Source organism: Camelus dromedarius, chromosome 23 (assembly GCF_036321535.1).
Source record: "Camelus dromedarius isolate mCamDro1 chromosome 23, mCamDro1.pat, whole genome shotgun sequence".
Classification (NCBI taxonomy): Eukaryota; Metazoa; Chordata; class Mammalia; order Artiodactyla; family Camelidae; genus Camelus; species Camelus dromedarius.
This window is the reverse complement of record NC_087458.1, coordinates 11,139,961-11,152,795: the sequence shown is the minus strand read 5'-3', so window position 1 is coordinate 11,152,795 and position 12,835 is coordinate 11,139,961. Positions and strand designations below refer to the sequence as shown.

Here is a 12,835-nt window from a genome sequence, read left to right as displayed (position 1 = left end):
CCGTGAGGGAGAGCTGGGAGCTGGGCGCAGAAAAGAGGGAGCTAGGTGGCCTGCGGCTTCTCGCGCGTGTGCGGGAAGGAGGCGCGCAGTGTTTTGAGGGTGCCAGCAAGCAGGAAGAACGCTAGGGCACGTGGCTTGCCAGGGGCGGAGGGCGGCTGGACGTGGAAAGGCCGGGCCTTGGCGCCAAGGCAGCGCCCAGTGGCTGGGTCGAGCAGAGGCAGGCCCGACGCGGAGCCCGACGCTCCCTGGTGGTCTAGTGGTTAGGATTCGGCGCTCTCACCGCCGCGGCCCGGGTTCGATTCCCGGTCAGGGAAGCATTTCTTCTTCCTCTCCGCCTACCAACCTCCCCAGCGCGTCCACAAACACTCCGCCCCCACCCCACCACCACCCCCCTTTTAGCCCACGCGCCAAGCCAACTCGTCCGCTCCTTCTCCCCCGCCCCGTGACCTCAGCGCCCCGACAAGAGCCACCCGGTACCCTCCACCTGCAGCCCCAGGCCCTGGCGTGCAACCTCCACCCTCGTGCCCCGCCAAAACTTTCGGCCTCGCGCGCCCACCCACTCGAGGCCTTCGGCGACGACTCCTGCTCCGACGCTTGCCCCAGCCCCAAACACGACTGGCCGGCGCAGCCGTGGCCACGAGCGTGCTTGGACTCTCAAGCGGCACTGCTTCCGCCACCACAATCCTCGCGGCTGACAAGCCACCCTCTCTTCCCAGCTCAGGCGGTGGTGCTGCTGCTTGTGCTGGTGGTGCTGCTGGTGCTGCTGGTGCTGCTGGTGACGGTGCTGGTGGCCGTGGTGGACAGGGTGCTGGCGATGGCGCTGCAGGTTGTGGCGGCGGCGGCGGTGGTGGTGGTTGGCGGCATCACTGGTGGCCGCGTCGACGGAAAGCGGAAGGCGCGGGAGAGGGCCCTCCGTCTCCAAGTTGGGCCACTTGCCGGGACTGGCCGTCCCTTACGTCTCCTTTCAAGCCAGCGACCAGTCCCGATGGCTTACCTGCTGCGTGCCAGCTCCTGGGCTGCCCTCGAAGCCCATGGGCCTGTCGTTGGCCTTCAAGGACGCGGGGGTCTTGAACCGCGCAGGGGAGCAGACAGGCTGCCGGGAGGCGGAGGTGTGAAAAGGAACCTGGCCACGTGCTTGTAGTTGGTCGAAAGGGCAGTGGAGGTGAGAAAGCAGGCAGAAACCGGATGCCGCCCGGGAAACTTTAGCTATGCAAGTGGCAGGGTGTGGAGACAGATGCGTGGCAGGGTGGACTACCAGCCAACATGGTATTCGGATTGCATTACCGGTACTCTCAGTCCTGTCACAGAGAGGCAAGAACGTTACCGACGATACCTCCCCCTCCACTAACAGCAAACACACACACACACACGCACACGCGCGCGCGCGCACACACACACACACACATACACACACACCAGAGTCACACACACACACACACACACACACATGCACCCCTCACCTGGCTATGACTTCTAATATTCCCCATTCCCACGTTACTATCTATTATTGGATGGACTCCATCCCTCTCTTCAGCCTGTCTTCACCTTCTCCTATGGATTCTGGCCATGGTGAATCACCGACCTCGGTCTCCTCTCAGGCCAGGCTTGGGCGCGTCTGTCAGCAAAGGGTTTGGTGTGCGGTTCACAGCTTGTTTCCTTCAGAGGCAGAGTGGACAGCCGATGAGCTGCAGCGTTTGGCGGCAGCAGTATAGTCGCTGGATTTAGAGCAAGCCGGTTCCCCTGTGGAAGGGAGCCCCTGTCGGCATATGGGTGCATCCCATCACCGCAGGCGCTTTCGTCAACGCCCTTGTGGGTGTGTTCGGGGTGAGTGTGGGTGGGCGAGAGTACGGGGTGAAGGTGTTTGTCGCCGTGGTTGGGGGCCACACCACGAGGCTTAGGGAACGGAGCCAGACGACCCCATAGAGAAGGGCCGGCCTTGAGCCTCGGGTTGGGAGGTGGCAGGACGAGTCCAGGGCACTGGGTGGAGTGCAGGTGCGAAGGAAAAGAGTGGGGCTTGCGGGGAACTGGCTAGGAGAGTAGTTGGCCACTCAGGCAGGGGCTCTGCCGAAGCTTGGGCCCGCGGTTGCCCTTGGCCCCCCAATTGCGTGCGGTGTGCGGGTGGGTCCGATGTAGGGAAGAGGGTGGCCATGGAGTAGGAGTGGGTCTGAGGAGCCCGTGGGAGGCCAGGAGTGGCAGAAGTGAGTCTTCTGCACCGGATGTGTGAGAGAGGGGCTGGGGAACTAGGGGCTGGTGGCGGGTAGAGGGGAGCGAGCCTGGAGTCTTCGAGGAAGGGCAGATAGCAAGCAGGGGGGGTGAGTGGGCTGTGGTACGAGGACGATGGTGGGAGAGGACCTCAGCGGGGCGGTGGGTGAGAGGGCGAGACAGGTGGGCTGTGCTTTGAGGTGGTCAGGCTAACCAGGGGGCTGGGGCTGGGGCAGCAGTGTAGGAAGCAGGCAAGGGAAGGAGAGAAACAAGGATAGGAGTCAGAGTCTAGGCGAGGTCTGAATTGAGTGGGGCATTCTACAGCCCCAGAAACGAAGGTAACCTCTCATCAGGAAACACCTTCAATCCGCCAAGTCTCAGGTCTGTGTGTGTGTGTGTGTGTGTGTGTGTGTGTGTGTGTGTGTGTGTGTGTATGTGTGTGTGTGTGTGTGTGTGGCGGGGTGTGTGGTGGCGTGTGGAGCTTAGGGGATGTGGTTGGGGAGAGTGGCATGTGAGGATGAGGTCGAGAAGTAAAGAGGCTTCAAAGGAGAGTTACCATATGATCCAGCAACCCCACTGCAGGGTATAGATGTGGGAAAGATGAAATCTCCGCTTCGAAAATATACAAGTACCGCACCCCTCCTCCACGTTCCTAGCAACACTATTTGCAATAGCTGAGACCCGGGATGAACCCAAAGTCCCATGAGTGGACGAAGGATCTAAAAGGATGCGTTGCATAAATATACCGTAGAATATCACTCAGCCATAAAGGAGGATGGAATATTGTCATTTGAGGCCACATGGATGGAACTAGAGTCCATCAAATTACGTGAAGTAAGTCAGACTGAGAAATATAAATATTATATAATATCACTTCCGGGTGGAATCTAAAACATAATAGACATGAATCTATGGACAAAACAGAAACACACTCCACAGACATCGAAAACCAACTGACGGTTATGCGAGGGGAAAGGGAAGGCTGGAGGGATCAGTTAGGAGTGTGGGATTAACAGATACACGCTACTGTGTATAAAATAGAGAAGCAACACGGACTTGCGGAATAACAGGGAACGATCTGCAATGTCTTGGAATAACCTATGAAGGAAACTAATCTGAAAATACAATATACATACAAACCGAACGACTGTGCTGTACACCCGACCTAATACAGGACTGGAAATCAACTACACTTCAACGACAACGACAACAACAATGAAGGCACCAAAGGAGAGCTACCATATGATCCAGCAACCCCACTGCTGGGTACCTACGTGGGAAAGATGAAACCTCTACTTCGAAAGGTTACATGCACCGCCCCCCTCCTCCAGGACCTTCCTAGCAGCACTATTTGCAATAGCCGAGACCCAGAATGAACCCAAGGGCCCATGAGTGGACGGTGGACTTAAGAAGATGTGCTGTAGAAACCTACCATCGCATATTACTCAGCCCCAATGGACGATGAAATACTGTCATTCGCAGCCACATGAATGGACCTAGAGTCTATCACACTGTGTGAAGAAAGGCAGATATAGAGCAAGATAAATATTATATGATATCGAATTCCAGGTGGAATCTAATACATAATTGACATTTGTCTATGTACAAAATAGAAAAACACTCTGCAGACATCGATAACCAAGTGACGGGTATGCATGTGGAAAGGGAAAATTGGAGGTATCAGTTAGGAGTATGTGTTTAACAGATACACGCTACTGTGTACAAAATAGAGAAGCAACACGGACTTGCTGAATAACACAGGGAACGATACTTCAATGTCCTGGAATACCCTATAATGGAAAATAATCTGTAAATACAGTATACATTCTAAACCGAATCACTTTGCTGTGTACTTGAAACTAATACGGTCTTAGAAATCAACTACACTTCAACGACAATGAAAACAACAATGAAGGCACCAATGGAGAGTTACCATATGATCCAGCCGTCCCCATCCTGAGTATGTATGCGGAAAAGACAAAACCTCTAATTGGGAAAGATACGTACACCTCAATGTTCATAGCAGCACCGTGGGCCATAGCCATGACAGGGGAAAAAATCCCAGGTGTCATTCCGTGGATGATTGGCTTAAGGAAATTTGAGATATAGATAGGTAGAGAGAGAGATAGAAAGATAGAGAGATCGATCGATAGATATCGATAGAAAAACAGATAAGAGAGAGAGGGATTTTCAATGTATTAAAGTCAATCTCGTGGAATATTACTCAGCCATAAAAAAGCATGAGATCTTGTCATTTGCAGCAACACGGATGGACCTAGAGAGCACCGAACCTAGTATAATAAGTCAGACAGAAGGACAAAAATACATACTTGTGGAATCCAAACAATAGTACAAGTGAACCTCTGTGCAAAACAGAAACAGATTCACACAGAGAGAGAACAAACTTACAGTTACCCAAGGGGAACGTGTAGGCGAGGGATCAATTAGGAGCTGGTGTTAGCGTGTAGGAACAACAGAATTTACGGTACAGCACCGAGAAGTATATTCAACGTCTCGTAATTACCTGTAACGGAAAGTAACGATCTATATGCGTATATATACACATGTATAGAAAAGATAATCAGTTTACTGTACCCCTGAAAATAACACAATACTGTAAATCAACTATACTTCTATTAAAATGAAAATTCAAAAATATAAAAATTAAAAATGAGGCCAAACGGACACACGCAAGGGCAGTACCCTTGACAAAGTAGGATTTGATGGTGCTGGGGGGTGGTGTCGCTAGATGGGGTGCCAGTGGTGGGAGGAGGGCTTCAGGGGAGGGGGTGGTGTTTGTTGTTGGGGTGTTGGTGGTGATGGTGGTTTTAGTGGTGGGGGAGCGGGCGGGTGTTCGAAAAATATTTCGGCTGAGGGACGTAAAGTGAACATAGAGTGCACTCTGCCCTGATATTGTGGAATTCCTCTTTGGAATTCCTCGTGCAGGATAACGCTTTGGGGACACTCCTGGGGAGTGCAATGTAGCCCTCCCAGGGGCGGCAGCTTTTCGGTTCCTGGTTGAGCAAACACTGTGTAACTTTCCGAGTGTGGGGAGAGTGAGGCAGAGAGCGGGGAAGCGCGGTGAAACGTGAAGAGGTGGGGCGAGCGGGTGCCAGTGTAGGGTATTCCTTCCAGTGCACCGTGTGACCCCAGCGGGATCAGGGTAAGAAAGAGAAAAGGGACAAGGAAGGTGTGTGGGCGCGAGAGTGGCTGAGCCCGCAAGGCGTCAGGTCACGGAGGCTTGGCTCTCGGGGTTGGGGTTTTCGTCCCACGGAGGGTAGGGGGCGCCGGCGTGGGCAGGACAGGAGAGGGAAGGTGCGGCGGTGGGCTGCGGGTGGGAGCATGCTGTGGTAGGACAGGTGCCTTGAGCGTGGGAGAGGGGAAGCCTAGCTCCGCTGTGGGCTGCGGGACCAAAAGGGGACTGGGTCGCTGCATGGGCCGGGAATCGAACCCGGGCCTCCCGCGTGGCAGGCGAGAATTCTACCACTGAACCACCCATGCACCGATGGCCGCCGCCGCCCGACGCCGCCCCAGCGGCGCTCGCCGCCAACCGCCAGACACTGGTGGCTCGCTGCTCGCCCATGGACATCCGCTCCATGTGAGCAGGAGGCGGTGAGTGACCTGAAGGAGAGGCTCCGGGGGAACGGGGAGGACCCCCAGGGCGCGGCGCGGTCGGAGGGAAGGAGGGACGCAGGGACGGAGGCGGACTCGGCCCAACCTGCGCTTCCGAATCTGCCGTCCAGGGCCGCCGCCAGACTGTCAGTGTCGCCGGAGGAAGCCAGGAACCGGACCCAGCCTGGCCTGCGCCCGAATTCCAGTCAGGGCAGGCGACGCGTGGCAGGTGCGGCTGAGCTCCGACGCTCCTCACAGCGACCGCCGGCCCTGGCCCAAAGTCCCTCTGGCGCCTGGCTTTCTCGCTCGTGCCGGGCGTTGGCGGGCAGCAGGCTGGAGAGGGGATGGGAGCTCGGGCTGTGAGGAGACAGCGAGTGTGGGACATGGGCGCCTGGGAGCGCCGCCGCCGCCGCCGCCGCCGCGCCAATGACCAGCGCTGTCTGAGCCTGGCTTCTGCGCTCCTGCCGGCCGCTCTCCCGAAGGGTCCCGCTCCGGTGCGTTGGTCGTGAGGAGGAGCACTTTGGCCGAGTGGCTGCTGGCTCGTGGACAGCCGTCTGAGGGAGCGCGCCGGGGTGTGGCTGGGTCCGGCCGGGGCAGCGGCTTCTCGCGTGAACATGCGCTGTGGCGCCAAGGTGGGTGAAAGAAGTGCCGCGAAGGCCTGCACTGCGAAGGCGAGGAGGGCGTGTGTCCTGAACGGCAGTTTCCAGAGGGTTCCCCCTGGGCTGTTTCCGTGAGGCCGGCGCACAGGACTGGGCAGGAAGAGCAGCTGTGGCTGAGGAGGTCCTGCGTGTGAGAGGCGTCGTGTGGGTGTCGCGTCGAGGGGGCCGGAGTCTGGGGAGCTGGCAAGAGTGCGAGGCAGGAACGGAGTGTGAGGCGGTAGGGTGTTGTCCAGGCCCGGGACGGGCCGGGTGCAGCATTTGTTGGGCGGGCCAAAAAAGGCTGGCTTGTCAGGAGTGGGATTCGAACCCACGCCTCCAGGGAAGACTGCGACCTGAACGCAGCGCCTTAGACCGCTCGGCCATCCTGACGGCGGGCCTGGGCGCGTCGCCGCTCGGCTGGCTGGGACCCGACGCGACGCGGACACCGATGCCCTTGGCCCGACGCGGTGCTCTGCGCCAGGGGGCGGCCGTCCGGCTGCGCGACGGACCGGGCGCGCGCCGGCCAACGGGGCAGCGAGGCCAGCCGTCGCGCCCGGCTCCGCCGCCGCCGCCCCCTCGCCCACCCCTGGCCCGGGACCCAGCCGTGTGCCGCGTCCGGCCAGCTTCTGCCGCCGGCCGCGCCCACCCCTCCGCCTCTTCTCCCGGGACGTGGCACGGCGAGCGCCCACCTCCTCCTCACAGCCTTGCTTGAGCTCTCCGGCCCCCTCGGGCCCCCTCCTCCCGGCGCGATCCTGGCGTCGGGGGCTATAGGCAGCGCGCACTGGGAGTTTCCAGCGCCACGCGGATCCGTGTCCCTGGCGGGGTCCCGGGCTGCCTCCTTGCATGACGCGTTTGGTGTGGTGTCGGGTCGGGTCGGGTCGGGTCGGGCACGTGGCGGGCGCCCGTGGTGGGCAGAGGGCCGAGGGCAGGGGGTAGGCGACTGCAGGCAGCCGGAGAGCAGTCGGGCGCCCGCGTGGCCGCCGCCGTCCTCGTTAGTATAGTGGTGAGTATCCCCGCCTGTCACGCGGGAGACCGGGGTTCGATTCCCCGACGGGGAGGCCACACGCCCCTTTTTGGTGGCTGGCGCCGCTCTCTGTCCAGCCGCCTGGCCCCAACGGCCCTTCTTCTCGTCCCTCCGCCCTCCAGCGGGGCCTGCCCACCCTCGACCGCCTCCAGCCCTCCACCCCTGCAACCCCTTGCCCGTCCTCCTCGCCGGGCGCTCGGGCGCCACGGCCGAGCGAGGGCCTCCTCTCGACCCCACAAGCGCCCGACGACATTGCGGCCCGCCCACAGTGGCTGCCGCAGTGGGCTCCTTGCGACGCGACGCACACCTGCACAGCTTCACGGCTGCCGGGACGGGTGTGGGGCGGATGAGTCCCGTCCCCTTTCGGTGCCGGGGAGTGGCCTCGCCCAACAGCCGTTGGAGAAGGGCTTTGGCGAGCGGGGAACCAGAGGTGGCGTGCCCGCGGAGGGGTCGGGCCGCGGCGTGCAGCCGAGGGCCCGGCAGCAGCAAGGCAGCGACAGCGCGCCCCCACCCCGCCCCCCGCCCCAGAAGCGTTCGGGCCGGGGGCGAGGGCAGCTGCGTAGGGCTGGAGCGCTTGAGGCGCCCGGGGCGGCCGACGGTGGCGCCTGACGCAGCGCAGAGCTGCTGGCGGACGGGGCGTCGGGGCCGGGCTGCGCCCGGCCGCCGCAGGGGCAGCGGCGGCGGCGGCGAGACCGCGCTCCGGCGAGCCCGGGGCCGGCGTGTCGGGGCGGCCCGGGCTGTGCAGCGTTGGTGGTATAGTGGTGAGCATAGCTGCCTTCCAAGCAGTTGACCCGGGTTCGATTCCCGGCCAACGCAGCGGGCCCATCTTTTGCCGAGCTCCACGGCCGGCCCTCCCGCCCGGGGCCCGTGAGGGAGAGCTGGGAGCTGGGCGCAGAAAAGAGGGAGCTAGGTGGCCTGCGGCTTCTCGCGCGTGTGCGGGAAGGAGGCGCGCAGTGTTTTGAGGGTGCCAGCAAGCAGGAAGAACGCTAGGGCACGTGGCTTGCCAGGGGCGGAGGGCGGCTGGACGTGGAAAGGCCGGGCCTTGGCGCCAAGGCAGCGCCCAGTGGCTGGGTCGAGCAGAGGCAGGCCCGACGCGGAGCCCGACGCTCCCTGGTGGTCTAGTGGTTAGGATTCGGCGCTCTCACCGCCGCGGCCCGGGTTCGATTCCCGGTCAGGGAAGCATTTCTTCTTCCTCTCCGCCTACCAACCTCCCCAGCGCGTCCACAAACACTCCGCCCCCACCCCACCACCACCCCCCTTTTAGCCCACGCGCCAAGCCAACTCGTCCGCTCCTTCTCCCCCGCCCCGTGACCTCAGCGCCCCGACAAGAGCCACCCGGTACCCTCCACCTGCAGCCCCAGGCCCTGGCGTGCAACCTCCACCCTCGTGCCCCGCCAAAACTTTCGGCCTCGCGCGCCCACCCACTCGAGGCCTTCGGCGACGACTCCTGCTCCGACGCTTGCCCCAGCCCCAAACACGACTGGCCGGCGCAGCCGTGGCCACGAGCGTGCTTGGACTCTCAAGCGGCACTGCTTCCGCCACCACAATCCTCGCGGCTGACAAGCCACCCTCTCTTCCCAGCTCAGGCGGTGGTGCTACTGCTTGTGCTGGTGGTGCTGCTGGTGCTGCTGGTGCTGCTGGTGACGGTGCTGGTGGCCGTGGTGGACAGGGTGCTGGCGATGGCGCTGCAGGTTGTGGCGGCGGCGGCGGTGGTGGTGGTTGGCGGCATCACTGGTGGCCGCGTCGACGGAAAGCGGAAGGCGCGGGAGAGGGCCCTCCGTCTCCAAGTTGGGCCACTTGCCGGGACTGGCCGTCCCTTACGTCTCCTTTCAAGCCAGCGACCAGTCCCGATGGCTTACCTGCTGCGTGCCAGCTCCTGGGCTGCCCTCGAAGCCCGTGGGCCTGTCGTTGGCCTTCAAGGACGCGGGGGTCTTGAACCGCGCAGGGGAGCAGACAGGCTGCCGGGAGGCGGAGGTGTGAAAAGGAACCTGGCCACGTGCTTGTAGTTGGTCGAAAGGGCAGTGGAGGTGAGAAAGCAGGCAGAAACCGGATGCCGCCCGGGAAACTTTAGCTATGCAAGTGGCAGGGTGTGGAGACAGATGCGTGGCAGGGTGGACTACCAGCCAACATGGTATTCGGATTGCATTACCGGTACTCTCAGTCCTGTCACAGAGAGGCAAGAACGTTACCGACGATACCTCCCCCTCCACTAACAGCAAACACACACACACACACGCACACGCGCGCGCGCACACACACACACACACACACATACACACACACCAGAGTCACACACACACACACACACACACACATGCACCCCTCACCTGGCTATGACTTCTAATATTCCCCATTCCCACGTTACTATCTATTATTGGATGGACTCCATCCCTCTCTTCAGCCTGTCTTCACCTTCTCCTATGGATTCTGGCCATGGTGAATCACCGACCTCGGTCTCCTCTCAGGCCAGGCTTGGGCGCGTCTGTCAGCAAAGGGTTTGGTGTGCGGTTCACAGCTTGTTTCCTTCAGAGGCAGAGTGGACAGCCGATGAGCTGCAGCGTTTGGCGGCAGCAGTATAGTCGCTGGATTTAGACCAAGCCGGTTCCCCTGTGGAAGGGAGCCCCTGTCGGCATATGGGTGCATCCCATCACCGCAGGCGCTTTCGTCAACGCCCTTGTGGGTGTGTTCGGGGTGAGTGTGGGTGGGCGAGAGTACGGGGTGAAGGTGTTTGTCGCCGTGGTTGGGGGCCACACCACGAGGCTTAGGGAACGGAGCCAGACGACCCCATAAGGAAGGGCCGGCCTTGAGCCTCGGGTTGGGAGGTGGCAGGACGAGTCCAGGGCACTGGGTGGAACGCAGGTGCGAAGGAGAGGAGTGGGGCTTGCGGGGAACTGGCTAGGAGAGTAGTTGGCCACTCAGGCAGGGGCTCTGCCGAAGCTTGGGCCCGCGGTTGCCCTTGGCCCCCCAATTGCGTGCGGTGTGCGGGTGGGTCCGATGTAGGGAAGAGGGTGGCCATGGAGTAGGAGTGGGTCTGAGGAGCCCGTGGGAGGCCAGGAGTGGCGGAAGTGAGTCTTCTGCACCGGATGTGTGAGAGAGGGGCTGGGGAACTAGGGGCTGGTGGCGGGTAGAGGGGAGCGAGCCTGGAGTCTTCGAGGAAGGGCAGATAGCAAGCAGGGGGGGTGAGTGGGCTGTGGTACGAGGACGATGGTAGGAGAGGACCCCAGCGGGGCGGTGGGTGAGAGGGCGAGACAGGTGGGCTGTGCTTTGAGGTGGTCAGGCTAACCAGGGGGCTGGGGCTGGGGCAGCAGGGTAGGAAGCAGGCAAGGGAAGGACAGAAACAAGGGTAGGAGACAGGGTCTAGGCGAGGTCTGAATTGAGTGGGGCATTCTACAGCCCCAGAGACACAGATTACCTCATCAGGAAACACTTTCAATCCGTCAAGCCTCAAGTCTGAGTGTGTATGTGTGTGTGTGTGTGTGTGTGTGTTTGTGTGTGTGTCTGTGTGTGTGTGTCTGTGTGTGTGGCAGGGTGTGGAGCTTAGGGGATGTGGTTGGGGAGAGTGGCAGGTGAGGATGGAGTCGAGAAGTAAAGAGGCCACAAAGGAGAGCTACCATATGATCCAGCAACCCCACTGCAGGGTATACATGTGGGAAAGATGAAACCTCCGCTTCGAACAGATACAAGCACCGCACCCCTCCTCCACATTCCTAGCAGCACTATTCGCAATTGCTGAGACCCGGGATGAACCCAAGGGCCCATGAGTGGACGATGGACCTAAAAAGATGCGTTGCATAAATATACCGTAGAATATTACTCAGCCATAAAGAAGGATGGAATATTGTCATTTGAGGCCACATGGATGGACCTAGAGTCCATCAAAGGACGTGAAGTAAGTCAGACTGAGAAAGATAAATATTATATAATATCACTTCCGGGTGGAATCTAAAACATAATAGACATGAATCTATGGACAAAACAGAAACACACTCCACAGACATCGAAAACCAACTGACGGTTATGCGAGGCGAAAGGGAAGGCTGGAGGGATCAGTTAGGAGTGTGGGATTAACAGATACACGCTACTGTGTATAAAATAGAGAAGCAACACGGACTTGCGGAATCACACAGGGAACGATCTGCAATGTCCTGGAATACCCTATGAAGGAAACTAATCTGGAAATACAATATACATACAAACCGAACCACTGTGCTGTACACCCGACCTAATGCAGGACTGGAAATCAACTACACTTCAACGACAACAACAATGAAGGCACCAAAGGAGAGCTACCATATGATCCAGCAACCCCACTGCTGGGTACGTACGTGGGAAAGATGAAACCTCTACTTCGAAAGGTTACATGCACCGCCCCCCTCCTCCAGGACCTTCCTAGCAGCACTATTTGCAATAGCCGAGACCCAGAATGAACCCAAGGGCCCATGAGTGGACGGTGGACTTAAGAAGATGTGCTGTAGAAACTTACCAGAGCATATTACACAGCCCCAAAGGAGGATGAAATAGTGTCATTCGCAGCCACATGAATGGACCTAGAGTCTATCACACTGTGTGAAGTAAGGCAGTTATAGAGCAAGATAAACATTATATGATATCCACTTCCAGGTGGAACCTAAAACATAATATACAATTGTCTATGTACAAAACAGAAACACACTCTGCAGACGTCGATAACCAAGTGACGGGTACGCATGGGGAAAGGGAAGAGTGGAGGGATCACTTAGGAGTATGGGGTTAACAGATACACGCTACTGTGTACAAAATAGAGAAGCAACACGGACTTGCTGAATAACACAGGGAACGATCTTCAGTGTCCTGGAATACCCTATAATGGAAAATAATCTGTAAATACAGTATACATTCTAAACCGAATCACTTTGCTGTGTACTTGAAACTAATACGGTCTTAGAAATCAACTACACTTCAACGACAACGAAAACAACAATGAAGGCACCAATGGAGAGTTACCATATGATCCAGCCGTCCCCATCCTGAGTATGTATGCGGAAAAGACAAAACCTCTAATTGGGAAAGATACGTACACCTCAATGTTCATAGCAGCACCGTGGGCCATAGCCATGACAGGGGAAAAAATCTCAGGTGTCAATCCGTGGATGATTGGCTTAAGGAAATATGAGATATAGATAAGTAGATAGATAGAGAGATCGATCGATAGATATCGATAGAAAAACAGACAGATAAGAGAGAGAGGGATTTTCAATGTATTAAAGTCAATCTCGTGGAATATTACTCAGCCATAAAAAAAGCATGAGATCTTGTCATTTGCAGCAACACGGATGGACCTAGAGAGCACCGAACCTAGTATAATAAGTCAGACAGAAGG

The 12,835-nt window shown here is 58.6% G+C and overlaps 6 non-coding genes across 6 annotated transcripts; 4 read left to right on the top strand and 2 right to left on the bottom strand.

Moving 5' to 3' along the window:
• Positions 1-242: 242 nt before the first annotated feature.
• TRNAE-CUC (transfer RNA glutamic acid (anticodon CUC)) lies at positions 243-314 on the top strand. The gene has a single exon. It is a non-coding gene; the product is annotated as a tRNA-Glu (tRNA).
• Positions 315-5,632: 5,318 nt separating this feature from the next.
• On the bottom strand, positions 5,633-5,703 carry TRNAG-GCC (transfer RNA glycine (anticodon GCC)). The gene has a single exon. It is a non-coding gene; the product is annotated as a tRNA-Gly (tRNA).
• A 1,056-nt stretch (positions 5,704-6,759) lies between these two features.
• Positions 6,760-6,842, bottom strand: TRNAL-CAG (transfer RNA leucine (anticodon CAG)). Its single transcript has one exon. It is a non-coding gene; the product is annotated as a tRNA-Leu (tRNA).
• Positions 6,843-7,438: 596 nt separating this feature from the next.
• On the top strand, positions 7,439-7,510 carry TRNAD-GUC (transfer RNA aspartic acid (anticodon GUC)). The gene has a single exon. It is a non-coding gene; the product is annotated as a tRNA-Asp (tRNA).
• Positions 7,511-8,220: 710 nt separating this feature from the next.
• On the top strand, positions 8,221-8,292 carry TRNAG-UCC (transfer RNA glycine (anticodon UCC)). The gene has a single exon. It is a non-coding gene; the product is annotated as a tRNA-Gly (tRNA).
• A 291-nt stretch (positions 8,293-8,583) lies between these two features.
• On the top strand, positions 8,584-8,655 carry TRNAE-CUC (transfer RNA glutamic acid (anticodon CUC)). Its single transcript has one exon. It is a non-coding gene; the product is annotated as a tRNA-Glu (tRNA).
• The last annotated feature ends 4,180 nt before the right edge of the window (positions 8,656-12,835 follow it).